Here is a 10,000-nt window from a genome sequence, read left to right as displayed (position 1 = left end):
ATGAAACGCCGTCAATTCGCAAGATGTATTAGTCGTAATGAGGAGAACTCGTATGAAATGGTCGTTATCAAAGTCTCTTTCTTTCGATCCCTTTAACTTTAGCATGGGGACAGGTTCTTTTCGTAGGGTGAAATGTAACGTTCTGCTCCACCTTGCTCTTGGCTGCCGTTCATTAAGGCGATATAATGAACCTACTCCACTTCAATGGTGTACATTTTCCATGGCGGATTTGATAGTTTAGTTGCAGCAAAAAGTTTTTCATGATAATAATGTTATTAATGACTGCCCAACGAATATTGCATATAGGATTAATTTAATCATAATTGTAACTGTTTTATATCTGTTGCACATCATACGTTACCTGTAAAAGCCTAAAATTATATCCCTTACGAGTTATTATCTGCCAACAGTTATCGTACAGTTTCCCGAATGAAACTGAACAACATTTATAATTACTTTCACTTCACTTTTCAAGTTGGCATTATTAAAAGTTATGTTAAGAACGCTTAAAAGTAATTGTAGGCATTGGTAAAAAAAAATAATTTATAATAATGAAGCAACAAAAAGGACAAATATCATTAGCGCTATCAACAGCAAATATAATTTAAAATAATTAATAAGGGCAAATAACAGTACCATTGATAATGATAATGATAATAATAACAACAGTAATACAGCACTAATAACAATAATAGTGATAATGAAAGTAGGAGTAGTATATAGTAGCAGTAATGATAATAATGATAATAATAATGATGATAATACCACTAATAATAAATATTCCTGAAGACCGTACTATTGACAACGATAATAATAATAATAATAATAATAATAATAATAATAATAATAATATTAATAATAATAATAATAATAATAATAATAATAGATAATAAAAAGAAGAAAATATATAATAATAATAATAATAATAATAATAATAATAATAATAATAATAATAATAACCACAACAACAACATCAATAATTTAGAAATAATATTAATTATAATAATACTAATGATATTCAATAATAATAATAAGGGAAAGTAAAAGCAAAAATTACAATGATAATGCTAATAATAACAACACTAATAATTAATGATAACATTAGTAATGATATAATGATAATGATAATGAAGTAAGTATCAGTAATAATAGTAATAATAATTATAATAATAATGATGATAATGATAATAACAATAATAATAAATAGTAATAAAGATCATACTATTGATAACGATATCAATGATAATAATAATGATAATAATAATGATAATGAAAATAACAAAAACAAACAACAACAGTAATGATAATAATAATAAAAGTAATAATAATAATAATAATAATAATAATAATAATAATAATAATAATAAAAATAATAAAATAGAAATAATAATATTCATAATAATACTAATAACAACAAAACAATAATAATATGAAGAATGTTATAAAAATAATAAAGATAATATAATAATAATAATAATAATAATAATAAATAATAATAATATGGTTGCTATTATTATTATTATTATTATTATTATTATTATTATTATTATTATTATTATTATTATCATCATCATCATCATCATTATCATTATTATCTTTAATATTATTATCATTCTTATTATTATTAGCATTATTATTAATATTAGTATTACTATTATTATAATTATTATTATTATTATTATTGTTATTATTATCATTATTATTATTATCATTATCATTATTATTATTAATATTATTATTATTGATATTATTATCATTATTACTATTATCATTATTATTTTCATCATCAATTCTTAATGTTAGCGATGAGGGTGACATCAAAGTTAATGATGAAATTAATAAGAACAATGAAGATGTCAATAATAATAAAAATATCATATTTGATGATTGTGAATACATGAATGAGATATCAAGAAGCATAAAAATAATTCAATATATATTAATGGTTATTTGGTAATCATGTTCTTTTATCATTTGGAGTTTTTTGGTGATATTTTCTCAAACTTACTAATTGCCTTCGTATTATTATTATCATTTTTCTTATATGAAAAAAAAAAATCATTATAAACAGAATCCGAAAACTTGGCGTCAATGATCAGAATGAATAAACAAATCCAATGAAAAACTGTGACCTTAAAAGACGAAAAGAAATGGTAAAAGGACGAAATACTAATCCGAACGCCCCATCGCCAATGAGCGAAGGTTCGGAAGCTGATAAATGCTCCCTTAGCTCCTTTCTCCTCCTGAAGAAGATCCTGCTAAAGATTGTGTCCTTCAGAGCGCGAGGGAAGGAGATCGGTGGAGAGGGCGACGGAAAAAGGAGTGAGGGAAAAAGGAGAGGGAAAGAGAGAGGGAATGAAGGAGTGGGGATGGGAGAGGGGGGGGAGGGATTAAGGGAGGGAGGGAGGGAGGGAGGGAGGAGGAGAGGGAGGGAGAGAGGGAGGAGGAGGAGAGGTAGGAAGGGAAGAAGGGAGGAGGAGAGGGAGCGAGAAAGAGAGAGACAGACAGAGAGACAAACAGAGACAGACAGACAGATAGACAGATAGACAGACAGATAGACAAGCAGGCAGGCAGATAAAGAAAGAGAAACAGGGCAGAAGACAGTCGAGAAAGTAAGATGAAGCAGAAAAAGAAGAAGAGAGAGAGAGAGAAAGAAAGGAAAGAGTAAGACAGACGAAGGAATAAGGAATAGGCAGATTTCGTGTTTTATGTTCGTAATAATCAAAGTTATTTCCTTTGCGATTCCTATTCTCTTGCCTATAGCGGAAAGCGGATATTGATCAAAATTTCTAACAGTAAGATTGGCATGAGGTGGCTGAGTAGAATTTAAATCATGTGATGAACGAATCGGGAAAATATCGCATTTAAAAGTTAGAATTCAACTTGAGCGGAATTAGAGTGCATGCATGTCTGATATATGGCCAGATTAGATATTCTCCATCAGTGAGATCCGATAAAACAAAACGAAACAAAATACGAGTTTGAAAAAAAAACTGAAAGATATTAGACATGCATATTCTGTCGCAATAAAAAAGAATCCAAGGATATTTCCCTGATTTACATTTAAAAAAATAAATGTTTTTTTATTTCGTCCTTCAATATAACAACACGCTGGCTAACCCTGCGTGCTCCTTCCCTTGCCCGTTGCATAAACCATGTTGACATTTAAAATAATCCCTTTTCACTACATGTCTTAAACCTCTGCCTAATAATATAGCAAGGGATATTCTCACTTCATAGGACATATAAACTAGCTTTTACCTTATGCTGATTAGGGAAATGACCTATTTTACTGTTGGCTGTCACCCTACCTTTGTCTACATCCCACCTACATCCTTCACCTGTGTATTAGATAATCAGTCACCAGAAGGGTACCATACTACCACGATTTAATCCCCGTCACCTCAGGTTCCTAAAGTGAAGAATTTTTTTTCTATATATGACTGAATAAATGGATAAGTATATAAAATAAACAGAGGGACAATAATCTTGTTACATTTTTGTGTCTCTGTTTCCGTGTCTCTGTGAAGAGGGAGACACTGATCCGCTTTTGCATATAAAAGCTTAGACAATGATCATATGCGCATTTTTTTCTTTTATACCACTCAGTTTTATCTCCAGGTAAGGAGGGAGGGGAGTGAGCTAGCGAACGAAAGAGAGAGAGAGAGAGAGAGAGAGAGAGAGAGAGAGAGAGAGAAGGGGGGAGATGGAAAGAAAGAGAAAGAGAAAGTGAGTGAGTGAGTGAGTGAGTGAGAGAGAGAGAGAGAGAGAGAGAGAGAGAGAGAGAGAGAGAGAGAGAGAGAGAGAGAGGGAGAGAGAGAGAGAGAGAGAGAGAGAGAGAAACACACAGACAGACAGATAGACAAACAGGCAGGCAGACAGACAGACAGACAGGCAGGCAGGCAGACTAACACACAGACAAACAAACTGGATGGGACGAAGATAGAGAAACAGATAAACAGAAGCAAAACGTGTCCATAAATACACAGCAACAAAGAAAGCCAGACACAAAGAACACCAAGAAAGGAGGGGAGGAAAGGAAGATGAGAGAGGGAGAGGGAGAAGGATGGTATCTCAGATTCAGCATCCTTCCCTCATCCCAGGCAGAATGACGTCATCAAGGAGAAGAATGGAGAGAGCAGGAAGCGACTGGATTCCCTGTCGCCTATATTGAATCCTTTCCTTAAGAAGTAGATGGCGCACAAAGGTTTCAATGGAGAGGATGAAGCAAGGCTAACGTAAAGAATTCAGCTATAAGAGGAATCATTGTAAAAAAAAAAAAAAGAAGATAAGTGTAATAAATAAATAATTCGATATTACTGTTCTCATTGTTATTATTATTATCATTATTATTATCATTATCATTATTATTATTACTATTATCATTTTCATTATTATTATTATCAGCATCATTATTAGCTTTTCATTATCTTTATTATTATTATTATTATTATTATTATTATTATTATTATTGTTATTATTATTATTATTATTATTATTATTATTATTACAATTATTTTTATTATTACAAATATTATTATTAGTACTACTACTACTATTATCACGGTTATTATTATAATTGTTCTTCTTATAATTGTTGCTGTTACCATTACTACTATTTTTATTATCATCATTGCTGTTGCTGTTGTTATCATAATTATCAATATCATTATTTATCATTGATGTTATCACCATTATCATTATTATTATTAATAATAATAATGATAATAATAATAATAATAATAATAATAATGATAATAATAATAATAATAATAATAATAATGATAATAATAATAATAGTAATAATTATGACAACAGCAACAACAATCAAGATAATAATAATAATAATAATTATTATTATTATTATTATTATCATTATTATTATTATTAATATTATTATTATTATTGTTATTATTAAAACAAAATAACAACAATAATAATTATCATTATTATCATTATTGTTATTATTCTCGTCATTATTAATGGCATCGTTATGATTATCACTTTTTTTTTTTCATTATCACTACTATAATCTTTATTTTTTATCATCATTATCATTATCATTATCAATATTATCATTATTATTATTATTATTATTATTATTATTATTATTGTCATTTTTATTTAATTTTTTTTTGTTACTATTATCAATATACCTGTTTTTTATTAATATTAATGCTAATTTCTTATAAGCATTAATATTGTTGCAATTGTTATTAATATCATTATTATCATTTCTAATATTATTATTTATTATCTATTATTATTAATCATTACATCATTAATTCATTATTATAATCATATATCATGCAAATTATTTATATCTCATTATTATCATTCATATTATTCATCTTATTATCCTATATATCTTAATCATCATATCATTATCATCATCTTATCATAATCATCATATCATCTATATCATATCATATCATATCATCATATATATATCATATCATCATATTCACACATATTGATCACATATCTCTTAGCATCTATCCATTATATCGTCATCTTATATTACACAGAGAGAGATATATGTGATAGTATAACAATTATTATTATCATTATTGCTGTTATCATCTAATCATAATTATTAAACAGTTATACCAATTATCTTATTTTCTTTGTCCTTATTATTATTATCATTATCATCATATTTTCACGGAAACATAGTGTGTGATTTTACACAGTTCCTGTAAGCCACTATGCCAGTTAGAATCGGTACATCGCTTGAATATGAGGAAGAAGAAGAAGAAGAAGGATGATGATGTTGAAGAGGAGGAGGAGGAGAAGAGCAAAAAGAAGAAAAAACTAAATTTAAAGTGAATCATGCAAATCACTAGTAAACTCGTGTCTTGTTTATACATCCGAAAAACAGCCTTAATATAATCGAATTATACAGCAAATGTAGCTTGATATATCGACCTTATTAAAGGTTCAAACATTATCAACAAAGGCAGAAAATCTTCCTCGAGGTTACACAACAGTAGATCGTAATTGCTTGGCGACAGGCATATGCAGATGTTCTTGTGTAATAAGGAACAGTATTGAGATATTTCGAGTGTTTTGGTTACATATATATGTATATAGATAGATAGATAGATAGATATAGATATAGATATATATATGTATATGTATATGTGTATATATATATATATATATATATATATATATATATATATATATATATATATATATATATATATATATATATATGTATGTATATGTATATATATGTATATATATATTATTATTATAGTTATTATTAATGAATAAATTAATGAAAAATAAGTATAGTAAGATATAAGATATATAATATATGTATTAATAATGTCTTAATCTTTTCAGGGAAATATGCTGTGTCATTCCATATGATTTCACTAACGTAAGCAAAATGTTTTACAGTTTATGAAGAAAAGGCAGTTTGCACATTTAAAGGAAACCATGCAACTCGATAATAACTTTGAGTGCCTTGTTCGCACATCTGTAACAGTAAATAACAGTAATTCACTGATTATTATTAAAAAATGAAAAAAATGGGAAGACAATGTTAAGATAAAAAAATCACAGGGAATAAAGCTAAATATATAAACCTCATTAAACTTAAAATATCATTATCAAAACCAAAAAAGTAAATTTTAAGGTCAGGTCGCAATCAATTTATTTGCTACAGTGATGAAAATATATCTAAAATGCTCTACTGTTATAGAATAAAACTGTGAGAGAACAACACTGAGATATTTCGTGTGTTTTGGTCATATGTACGTTTTTTTTTTTTTTTTTCAAGTCCCCTATAGGCTGGCGGATACGATTTAATTTCCGCCCGCCAATGGCTGTGTAATTCCGAAACGGTTGCCCAGCTCTCAAACCGAATCGGTAAGTGGCGTAAAAGGCACTTAAAACATGGAGAAAAATAGTGGATAACATCACATTGTAATAACGGTAGGAGATATCTTACATCATAGTCACTACTATGTATTGTATTATTATTGCTATGTTGTATTCGAGATGTTGTTATCATCATTACTATTTCATCATCAGCGTCATAATTCTAGAATGTCCTTATTTCCATAAAAGTAATCCTACGAAAAATAATCTAAAAAAAAACGTGATTATATAAAAAGGCACAGAACAAAATCACAACAACAACAAAAACAAATACGAAAGGCAATAAAGGTGAAAAGGACGGAAGCTCGAACAATTGTCGGTAAAGGTCATACTACTTAGGAATGTAGCGGGATATGCGACCCAAGAGAGTCGTAACATCGCGGGACTATTTTGCATGGCGCATTCATCAGCCGTCTACTGAGTTTGGAGATTCAGCTTCAAGAATACACGCCATTTTTGGGGAGTCCTGTTCAACCAGCGTTGTTCGTCACTTGAGTAAATCTCTCTGGACTCATTGGGATTATATTTAATTCTAATGGAAGGTGTTTGGGAAGCTGGTTTTGTAGTGAAGATGCTTAACGTGCGCAAACGGAATACTGATACACCGACAGTGCTTCAGAGGGCACTAGGAAGAAAACGACTTTCCTGCCTGGAATATGTATATGAGTCGAAGTGCCTGTGTTTTCGGAAAGGGAAAGGAGAGAGAGGGTCAGACATGCATCCATTTTATAATAGGATAATGCAATAAGTAGGTAGGTAGACTGGCAGGTATGTCGATGGAAAAAAAGAGAGAGGGACGGAGAAAAAGAGGGGCAGTGGGTGGGAGAAAGAAAGAGAGAGAAATAGAGATACAGAAGGATAGATAGAGAGAGAGACTGTCTGTTCCAAAGAGAGAGAGAGGAGGGAGAGAGAGAAAGAGGGAAGAGAGAGAGAGAGAGAGAGAGAGAGAGAGAGAGAGAGAGAGAGAGAGAGAGAGAGAGAGAGAGAGAGAGAGAGAGAGAGAGAGAAGAGAGAGAGAGAGAGAGAAGAGAGAAGAGAGAGAGAGGAGAGAGAAGAGAGAGACGAGAGCAGACAGACGAGACAGAGACGACAGACAGACAGACAGAGACAGAGAGACAGAGATAGAGAGGCAGAAAGAAAAGAGAGAGAGAGAACGCGAGATGTTTCCTGAGCATGGAAAAGAACGCAGCGGCAGTTTTAACCATAACGGGAATAGAATGAATACGGAATCCACACGAGAGTTTGCAGATTTATGTCGGACGCGGCAGGCTGGACTCAGACACAACAGTTTCAGCCAACGGAATTTAGAGACTCCCGCAAGTGGTGAAATATCACAGACATTCACAGACAGAATTCCCAAAGAAAGAACCTTCCACTCTACTTCGACAAAAGGGGGTTCGAACAAAAGCAAAGTTTGGTGTAAATTCAACAAGCCATAAAGGACCACCTAGCATTCCCCTTAAAGCGCTTTTCCGATATTACTTCGGCGCAACAGGCACTCGAGGAATCCTTCAAATCCCTAGACGTGTCGCAGGCACTTAAGCCAGATGAAGTTAGTTCTTTTTTTCCGCTTATAACAGATACTACTTGTCAGATTTAAGACACTGGCAGTAGATGAAACTGGCTTACTGTTTGTCATAAATTTTACCTTTGAAAACCGATACTAAGTCTCATAGTCAAGGTATTCCGAGCAGAAGAAGTTATAGGCAAGCTGTGTAAACCGCGACATATATTTTCGATAGGGCATTGATGGACATGAACTTTTGTCCGTATCTTTGAAATAATCTGCGTTACCACAACAGGCATCTACAACTGTTTTGTTATTAAAGTGATATGTAAAGATTCGACCAGGTTTTCTTGACGCGATCTGTAATTTCTCTTTCTGTGCAAAGATATATGAATAACCTCTTGAGTACGATACAGAGTAACCCTTAAATGGCCCCGAGGCATCATTTTATTCTTTCCGGCTCTACAGATGCAATATACCTCAAGAATATTTTTCTACCACCATACCATATCAGAAGAGACTAGAATATTAACAGGAAATGTTCTTCATAAATCATTTCCTAAACTGTTTTTTTTGTTGTTTTTTTTTCTCAGGACCAAAAGCTTTATACAGATCATTTAGCAATACCTAACATACAGTTCAGTGATTAAATACGACTTTTTCCCTTCTTCATGGAATCATAAAATGGCCCTGTTAGCTCACAATAAACACCTCACTTCCACCGTTTGACGTAACGTGGCACCCATGATTCAACGGAACGACATAGCTGCAGCATCTGATGAGTGCCACAGAGATCTAACCGCTTCCCATTTCTGAAGTATATGTCACAGAGGCACAAGGTACGTCTTAAAGGTATTTAGATGTCTTGGTATGACTCTCGATGTCTTTCTACTAAATAAAGTATTAAAGTAATATAAAGTAGATCAACAGCTGTTTAGAGTGGTTTGTGTTCTGCTTCTTATTTAAAAGCAAAAAGATACCATCTAACATTTTAATTAAATAAATTATAGTACGTGAGAGTACAGTACATATAGTTTTTCTAAGGTCGTACTTTCGCCCTCTTTTTCTTCTTTTTTTCTATTTTCACGAATCAATACCTGTTCCCTGGAGTCGAAAAGTGATAAAGCGTCCGTGCGACTTATTTTGCCTAACGACTCGAAAGGCGAAAAGGATGCTGATCTACAATAAATACAAAAATGTTTTCGAAAATATGTAACATCTAGCAAGCAGAAACAAGAAATTAACCGAACCGTCACTACTAATAGTGATGATAATGGTAATGGTGAGAATAATAATAATGACAATAGCAATAGATATGAATATAATAATAATGATGACATTGGTGACATTAATAATAATGATAAAGATAATGATAATAATAGCAATGATAAGAATAAAATCAATATATATGATATAAAATGTGTATATATCAATATGATAACGCATAACAATAAAAAATTGGTAATAGTGAGTAAATAATATAATAATCATGATGATAACAATAATAGTAGTAGTAATGATACTAATAATGATGATAATAATAATAATAAAAATAATGATGATGATAATAATAATTAACAATAATAAATAATAATAATAATA

At 30.9% G+C, this 10,000-nt stretch overlaps 1 protein-coding gene across 1 annotated transcript in view; it reads right to left on the bottom strand.

Moving 5' to 3' along the window:
- Positions 1–10,000, bottom strand: part of LOC119573548 — a 36,388-nt gene that overhangs the window by 18,463 nt on the left and 7,925 nt on the right. The window lies entirely within an intron of this gene.

The sequence above is a fragment of the Penaeus monodon genome, chromosome 5, assembly GCF_015228065.2.
Source record: "Penaeus monodon isolate SGIC_2016 chromosome 5, NSTDA_Pmon_1, whole genome shotgun sequence".
Taxonomy (NCBI): Eukaryota; Metazoa; Arthropoda; class Malacostraca; order Decapoda; family Penaeidae; genus Penaeus; species Penaeus monodon.
This window is presented reverse-complemented; position numbering and strand designations above follow the sequence as displayed.